The sequence below is a fragment of the Passer montanus genome, unplaced genomic scaffold (genome assembly GCF_014805655.1).
Source record: "Passer montanus isolate IOZ18808 unplaced genomic scaffold, ASM1480565v1 scaffold219, whole genome shotgun sequence".
Classification (NCBI taxonomy): Eukaryota; Metazoa; Chordata; class Aves; order Passeriformes; family Passeridae; genus Passer; species Passer montanus.
The window spans coordinates 315,845-325,372 of NW_024366803.1; positions in this window are offsets into that span (position 1 = coordinate 315,845).

The window sequence follows — 9,528 nt, forward strand, 5'->3', positions numbered from 1 at the left end:
GCCCAGCTGACACATGCAGTGTGGATGCTGTCTCACACACTGTCTGACACGAGCCTCCCCTTGCTCATATCCACTCCCAAGGCACTCGGTTACCACAGTCCTGTGAGGCTCTGCCCTCTGTGTATTTTGCCTTTTTTGCTTCTGCTGTCATCACTCACCAAACTGGAGCACTGGGGTACCAGTTACTTTTTTCCCTGAAAATGACTTCAAATGAACTCAAACTCACCTGTCCTCTCAGCAAGACACAGTCACCAGTGGGTGACACTCCATCCCTGCAAGCTCAGTCTGTGTTGGAAGCCGAGCCTAGGACTGAATGCCCCATCTTATCCTACTTCCCATCCCCAGTACCCCTGCAGTGACATGGGCTAGCTCAGCTTTTTGAAACACTTCACACCCAGTTCTTATCCTGGGGGAAGCTCTTACATTGAGCTACACAGGAAGACCAGAGAGCTATGACAGCTTGTAAGCCAGGGGGGTAGAGGTGTCAGGGGACAGCCATTATCCAGCAGCACGCACATGCTGATGCCACGCACACTCCGGGACTGTGCCCACAGCAAGCACACCTGCACACAGGGAATGATGGGCGGAATGATGGGATGGGTGGTAAGGAATGGTAGCTTTTCCTTTATCTAGTGTTTTCCCACATTAAGCTGCAAACACAGAGGGCACACGCTGGTTTTCATGGCAGTGAAGTTAATCTCACATCTTTCTGAGTAGTTTATAATGAAGCTTCAAACCCGAGCTGCCCTGCATGCACGGCTTTTGTGACACAGTGGCTACTCTAAGGTAGCCAATGCATATTAAGAAGGCACTTTCTGTAGGACAGATGTTCCCTCAGGAATCCTGTGCCAGAGCGCTGGGGAGCCCGGGCTGTGAGGGACTCTTCCCACCCGCCCTTTGCAGATAATCCTGCTTTGCCCAAACAAGCCCCAGCCTCCACGGCTGAGAGCCCATCTCTCCTTCCCGAGGCGGCCCGACACTGCGCGTGTGGGAATCTCGGCAGGAAGCGGCCCCTGGAGCGAGGCCCTGGCCCTCGCCGCAGGGAGAGCTGGCAGCGCTGGGAATGGGGTCAGTAGGGAGGGCGAGTCCGAGGAGGCAGGGCAGGCACTGTAACGCCGAAAGGTAAAGAGGGCAGGAAGGGGGACAATTACGCACGAATGGCAGCAGGTGTGCTGCCGGCATTTGCGGGTGCCCGTAGAGATGGGGCACGGCCGGCTGGGGAGGGGAGGGGAAGGGAAGGGAAGGGAAGGGAAGGGAAGGGAAGGGAAGGGAAGGGAAGGGCAGCGAAGGGCAGCGGGCGCTCAAGGCAGCTCCAGGCAGCGCTTGCATCTACCACCATCTCGTGGCGAGCCGGCAGATCCCAGCGCCGGGCCGTTCTCTCCATGGACAGCAAAGGGAAGGGGCAGAGAGCCGATGCCCGGGTTTTACAGTCAGTGCTGCCCCGTGAGCCGGCGCAGAGCCCGGAGCTCGCTGGACAGGGAGCACCGGGGGTGAGGGAAAGCGGCAGCGGGCTCGTTCCCAGGCGGTGTGCCCAGCCCAGGACAGATCGCTCCCGGGTGATGTGCAATATGTGCCCGAACCAGGACAGATCGCTCCGGGTGATGTGCAATATGTGCCCAGCCCAGGCCCGAAAAGGTCTGTCTGACAAACCTGAGCTCATCTGCACTCCCCAGGCCCGCAGAACCTGAGTGAGAGACCTGTCTTCCAAGGAGCCCTCAGTCCTGAGGGGTGCTGTAAGAGGACGTGATGCTTCTCCTCCAACACTGGCATAAATACTGTTTGCAGGGAGGAAGAAAATATCTGCCTGCTCCTTTTTTCTGTGGGATGCTCATATAAATGAAACCAGTGACAGTAGCAAGACAGGTTCACAGAAAACAAGAAAATCAGCTTAGAAAACAGAATTTCATGGGAGGGCAGAGAAGGAAGAGGACTGCCAAAATGATAGAGAAGATTTATTATTTCCTACTGAAAATATGTGAAGCAGTTCTGAGCTTCAGTTTAGCTGCTTTTAGAAAGCAGTGACAGTAACAAGCCTTAATGCACCATACTTTATGTAGGAAAATCTGTTAATGCACCATGGACTAATTTCTACAATTGAGATTCTGATTCCTCTTCTAAATTCTACAATTCTGATCTGATAATGAATCAGAAGTGGTCTCGGGGTGAGCAGTCTGGGGGTCAGCGAGCTGCAATCAGAGCCAGATCAAAGGGGGCTGAGGACTAAGGCAAGGCAAACCCAGTCATGCTTGCTGAGCACCCTCAGAAAACAAAGCATCCAAGCAAACACTGGGTGTTTCACATGTGGTTTACCCATGCCGAGCCTATCTAGCTGGGCCTCAGGTTTGATGTATTGATGAACCAGAACATTCTGAGTTGGAAAGGATCCACAAAAATCATCGAGTTCAACTCTTAAGAGGATGGCCCACAAAGGAACTGAACCCACAACCTTGTCATTATTAGCACCAAATATAGGCACCAGATTGGCTCTGACCAAATGAGCCAATCTCACAGAACAAAATACTTCCCCCCCATGACCCCATATCTCCTACTTTGCTGCAAAAACCAAAGAGAAGAGAGATCTGTGTGCTTTAACTTCCACCTCCAGAAAAAAATACTTTCTTGTCTCATTTTTGAGGGATCCATAGTGTGGACTGTTTTGCCTTTGGATCCCATGCCAAGTCCTCTGCATTCCTTTACTCAATTCTTGGCTATCCCAGCTAGAAAAAGGGTGTTTGATTTAAATCTGTGGGGGGTGATCAGCAGGTCCCCAAGCTATAGCTGTGCAGACAAAGCATTTGGCATCACACTTGTCTCAGATAACTTGAGACATCCGTGATATACAGAGCTAGAGAAGATCTGGACTGCCTTACAGCAGACAGAGGAGTCCAGACCCTTTTACTTCTCTACACCATCACTTGGGAAAAAAATGCATGTCCAGTATTTCCTTCATCTGCACAATTTTAGACATCAGTTCCAGGACAAGATGAAACAGAGCCTAGCCTGAATCATTGTATTGATTATGTGTCTGCAGGCTGTAAGAAGAGCCCAGCCTGATGCATTATATTGACTATATGTCTATGGAAAGCCCAGCCTGAGCAGCTCAGGCACAGATGCCTGTGGTGGAAATTGACAGCCTCGAGCCAGGGGGGTGCTGGGCCCTGTCCCTCTGTCCCTCTGCCTGCACTGGGCCATCAGAGATGCCTCAGCACCTGCAGCCCAGGGGGAAGGGCTGCAGGCAGTGCAGCCACCCCTGGGCAGAGGGGTCACCCCCTACCATCCTCTGCCCCTGGCCTAGGGCACAGAGGTTGACGTGGGGTGCCAGCCTCTCAGGGATTGTTAAAACTGAGCTGCCAGAGCCATGTGTGTGTGGTTTGGCTTGTGCGTCTTGGGATCCTCTCATGGAGTATCCCACCCCCCTCCTTTTGAGGATGGGCCTCAGGAGAAATCTGCCCTCTTGTCAAGTCTGCTTTCTCTGCCCTCTTGTTTTCTTGATATCCAGCTGATATGGAGCTACTTGTTTTGTCCTGTGGAGACCAACAGAAGCCGAGTTATATTTAGCAATGTTCCCATACAAAAGATCAGTCTTGTTAGGCAATGTTGGATGTACTGCATCTAGTGAACTACATGGCTAAGTGCCATACTCTGATCCAGAACTTTCTATTGCTCAAGCAAACAGGAAGCCCAGAAAATGCAATTATGTGCCCACTTTTAGAAGGATAAATCTAAACCATGGGCAGATCTATTTCTAACTTACTTCAGAAACTTCTAAAATGCATTTCAAGGTAGTCAGTGGTGCACTTAGAGGATGATAAGAAACAAACCTTGGAGCTAAACACCTTTATTCACACTGAAAGCTTGGCACAGCTGGGGCTGTGGGCTCTGCACAGGGATCAGCTGTGACACATCCCCATTGGGTTCAGAGTAAATTACACCTATCTGGTTTTCAACAAACTTGCATTAAAGAAGTCAGTGGACTGTTACAAGTTTTATTTCTCCTCTCAGACAAGATCACTTGCTCTGTGGTGCTAATGATCTCCTAAGCGTTCCTGTTGTTTAACTCTCCGTGCAGAGTGATGCATGATGAAAGCAGGGCTGTATTTTATTACATTATAATAGTGTTTCTCAAACTCCTGTAATGAAATACCTGCAGCGGAGCCAGAATGTCCAAGGCATCCTGGTGTATATTCACCAACATACTATATGCAGCTATCCGTGCAGCCCACGGTCAATGAGAACCAAAGAACAGAAAAAGGAGGAGTTGGTCTAATCTCACATTACAGGACTGAGCTTTGCAGAGGACCTTGGGGCCTGTCTTCTTGAGTGAATTGTGGAAGGACAGACCAACCAGCATCACCTTTCTCAAAACAGGCCATCATTGCTAACATACTCACTGTAACCTACAACTTCCCTCACCTCCACAATGAGCCCCTCCTCGTCAAGATCAAGCACATGCTTTTACTGCTCACAGAGAACATAACTCATATTGCCAACAGCTTGGTTTATATTTAGTTGTTATTAAAAGCTGGGGGAATCAAATAAAAGACTATTGGCTCTGAGATGCTCTGCTCTGCAGGCAGTCGGATGAGATGACCTTGAGAGCTCTCCCATTTCTGGTTGCTGCAGTAATCACTGCTGCTGGGAAAATGAGCCTGAACAGGAGGAATTCAGCACACAATTTCCTTCCATTTTTCTGTGCTTGTGGGGTTTTTTTATGGAAAAGCATTCCACATTCTCAGCTTTCAACTTTCTCTGTTCAGTTGTCCGAACTGTTTCTATCATCCTTATTTCATGCTGTCTTCCCTCTTTTTGTTCCCTTCCTTGTGCTTTATAGAGCACTGTTCCCTTAGCCAGACACACGATGTATCTCTTTGTGTGTTGCTTGCTACTTCTGTTACTTTATCTTGGCCCTTCCCCCTGTCTTTTACCACTTTTCACTTTGAGGTACTCTTTTCTCCACCATGTTTTGCCTTGGGTTTTATTTTGTATCTTGAATTACATGCTGCTTCTTGGACTGTATCTTTATTTATGCAGGTAAAACCCACTGCATGTGTTTAATTTCTAGTACAATCTCACCATCACTTATACTACATTGTCTTCATTGATTTCAGAGGAACTGGAATGGATAAGAGGATAATCCAATTTGGAAGAGATCAAAAACCAGATAGCATGAAGTGGTAAAATGAGGAAGAGAAAGCCTATAATAATCTTTAAGGTAGATGTTCCTGGGTTGCAAAGGGAAATCTCTGCTTGTATCTGCTAGACCCAGGAGCAGACCTGCTGGCATGACTGCAGTGTGCAGCTGGGCATGCCTTAAACTCACTTGAGCTTTCCAGAGCCAAGGAATAGGGGTCAGGTCACATGCACCACTTCCCAGCATTGTTATGGAAAAGCACGGTATTCATCCAATAGACACAGTCCCACATTACAACTGAATTTTGGCCTACAGCTGTCTGGGGAAACTCACATTATAGAACCTGCATTTGATCACCTTTTTGCCTTGTCATTTGATTTCCCTTTTTCTCTCTCAGTGATGGAGAACTCTTCTTTTTCTCACTATATTTTTCTCTGGGCTATGAAACACAAAGACCATCTCTCCCTTTGTTCAAATAATCTGATATAATTTGCTAAGGACAGAGAAGTAATGGGATTAGGGAGACTATTTTTATTTATTAAAACAGTGATATCAGCCCAGTCTCTAGTGTGAGGCAGTTACACAGCTCAGCAGCACTTTCCATTGCCATAGTTTATTCCTTGGCTTGTACTTGGGTCAGCAGGACAGTGGCTAGACTGAGCAAGAAAAGACACGAGACCAAAATTAAAGGACCAGGCTAACAGCAGGGCTGTCAATTGTTTCAGTCACTTTCCTGATGACAGAGCTTGCACGGCTGGTAATGCTGCCAGCAGCGCGACAGCAAGTAGGGTGAGGCTTCTATTCCAGTCTATTAGTATGCATTCTTAAAAGGTGTGTTTAATCCAGGCTAATACAGCCACGATGTTTTACTACCTCAAACATGCTTATCCTATACAATTCCCATCAGACGTGTTCATGGCCCCCTGAATGACATAGATGTCATTACAAGCCCCTTCAAAATCCCCAGGACATCAGGATAAGCATTTTCTCTCATTGTTCTGATAGCTCCAGTCAAAGAACAATTTTCTAGTGTTCAAATGCTCTCTCCAACATAATAGTTTAAAAATCAAAATAAAACCAAAAGCAGAAGAACAACATAAACTAGGAGGCAGGCTCTGTAAAACTAACTTTGCAAAGCTGACCTGCTGAACAGGCCATGTGGCCCAGCCCAGCCCATGGATGCTGGCCATGCCATGGGTTTCCATCAGCCTTTGATCACTGCAAATAAAGAGTACAGCCCTGCCAAGTGGTGACAGAAAGTATCAGGGATCACACTCTGTATTTCACATTGCTGCTAACACAAAATCAGAACAGTTGCCAATACTGAAACTGCCGTAAAGCCGAAAAGTTGATAAAGTGGATAAAGCTGTGGAAGTGGATAAAATGTACAAGTATGTTAAATAATGGGAGTTTTTAATTGCATGGTATTACTTTATTTCTCAAAATAGCTGCACTAAAAGTTGTCTTGACAACATTCTCAGTGAAAATGCAGTAATTTTGTTTATTTTACCTAGAGCAGATTATAATGGAGATATGAATATACCATCCCTTAAATAGAATTTCCAGCTTCTTTACTAAAATAAATTGCTCCTTTTCACTTTACAATAGATATACTTTTCATAGCAGTCATGTTTGAGAGTTAATTTTCCCAATAAACACAGACATAAACCTGACTTTCCCATGCTGCCCTGGAGATACAGTATTGACTTACCTTTTGTTGTCTAAAGCTGTCAGGATTGTATGTGCTGACTAAACTGGAATTTTGCTTCCAGCTTTTCACCTGTCCCCATGCATGTTCATTCCATCAGTTCACATAATTCCTCAAGCTGCAGCCCATAGATCCCTGCATCTTGCTCCTGCTGCCCAGGAACAAGACAGTCACTGGGGGCTGTCCTTGGCCAAGTGCACCAGGGAAGGTAATGTTTTCTCCTGTCTGCTTTTTCTCAAAGGACAAATTGACCAAGGTTTGCAGAGAGGCTTCATTTAGACACCAAATATGGTTAAAAACCAGGCTTGGCACTTGGTGATACCTTTCAAATCGTACCTCCGTGACTCTCAACATGGCAGGGGCAGTTCATAATTCCTCTTGCCTCTCATGGAGCTCAGGGCTTACATAATCACAGTAAGGCTGAGGTGGGAAGGGACCTCAGAAAACTAACCAACCCAAGTCCAGGGTCATCTGGCAGGGCCATCTTCAGCAGGTTTCCTAGGACCCTGTCCAGTCGGGTTTCTAAAATCTCCAAGGCTGGTATGGGGTGCTAGGGTTTAGTGCACCACTCTGGTGTGCTTGCTGAGCCCCTGCATGCAGGCCAGCAGCTGACAGACCTCTTTTTTCTACTCTGCTATTGTGGAGAGAGATAAGATATGGAATTCCAGCTGCCGTAGCAGAGGAGGAAGGTTGGAGTATGTTAGAAATTCCAGAGTAGCAGGTAGGAGACTATCATCCTGGGCTGAAGGGGGTTTCTAATAAGAGAGGGGTACATGGGGTTTATGTACTAGTGTTGTGGGATAAGATTATATTAAAGAAAATGTGAGGTGGGAAGTGTGTCTTCTTTAATGTTTTTGTGCAGCCCATCCAAGGCACATTTGGAGAAAAGACAATTTCTTCCCCTTGTTCTTTCTCTGAAGTCCATGCATGCCAGAATGACAGGGTCCTTGTGTTAGGACTCTTTTTGTGTTGCCCCACTTTTCCTTCCTGGGATCTATTTTTTTTCTAAGCTTTGTGCTTTCAGGTGCAACCATTTTTATCAGGTTTGTATCACACAGGAAGCCTGATGGTACATCAGCCTTTCAGCTGCAGCCTGTTTGATCAGGTGCAGAGAGGTAGAATTCAAATGACTCTCTATCTATATAATAGCTATTGCTTCCTCTATCTCCCAACTCCAGAACTAGAAAATAAAGATGTTGTTTCCCATCTTTGCTTCTAAAAGCCATGGTTTTTAAACAGCCTTTTGATCTAACTTTCACTGACTGTCAAGGCAACCAGTTCCTGGCTTGCAAACAAAGGGCATTTGCTGTCCCTTGCCAACTGGGGGCATTTAACTTCTTATTCACTGCTCTTGTTCGTTTCAAGCTGGGAAACTGCTGCTGCCAGTTTAGCATTAGGTTTGTAATGCTACTGTGCCATCTTTGTAAAGTTTCATGTCTGCTTTCCAAAGTAACATGTAAATCCATAGAGAGGTGCGCCACTAACATTCATTTCTTAGTCAATTAATTGCACCAAGAAAACCATCTCTCAATCATTTCAATGTGACATAAAGTATATCTCAAGAAAACCAAAGCATTAATGGTGAGAGCAAATGACAGTAAGGAAGAGTGGACAGATAAATAGCATGGCCTTGATGATTTTAAAACTGCATGAATGTGAGAAGTCTGCATCTGATTAAAGAAATCCATTCCTCGCATCTTCTCTCTCTCCTTGGCTCTGCTTATGCAAGGGGCAAAATTCATCCCTGCTGTAAGGCAACTGAAGTAATTCTGATCTCTCTGTTTTTAATGCTTACTGCTGTGCTTTTCTTGTTTATATGAAGAAATAGCATGAAGAAAGAAAAGAGAGAGAAAAATTAGGCAAAGTTACAATAACAAGTAAGATACCAAGGAAAAATTAAACCATGAAACGATATGTTAGAACTCAGCATGGAGTCAAATACACAAAACTTCAGCATTATATTTTTCTATCTTCTCTTTTACTGTCTGTACGCTGTCTTGTTGGACTGTCATCAGTTTTCCATCTCACAAATGTCTGGTATATTTTATATCTTAAAAATTGGACATGCCGAAGGACAAAACTTCACTTTTAAATAAGGATATATTTAACAAATTCCAACTAACCTTAATGTGTTTGTATCAAATACAGAAGGAGTTTCTCAAGGAAACTTCTTTTTGGTGTTTGGTGTGGGCTGCCTACTCCATGACAAGGAAGACCATGAGAATCCACACTGGAGGTGAAGGGAAAGGGGACCCTCACTTTGTTCTCACTCTTTGATGCTGCTCAAGTTTGTACAGTCTGTACATGTAACTCTTTATATAGATATATGTGTGTTTCTAGGCACATATGTCTGTATATAGGTAATGCCTTGAAAATAATACAGCTCAATTCCATTTAATCTTTCAAATTTGGGGGCAGAACAAGAATAATTTTTAGAACTGCAGCTTCACATAGACCCATCCAAAAGCATCCATACACAACCTAAAAAACTGACATAGAAGGGGCACGAAGGGAAAAATAAGGCAGTCAATTTCCACAATTTCTCATTGTCTCAACCTTCTGAACAGCTGCCAACTTCAAATCTAAACTGGCATATTTCTTATTTTGCTGTTTTAACAGGAGATAATTATAGCTCATTGTTCCACAGCTTACTGCATAAAATGCTGAGCAGTACTTCTGTCTATTCTTC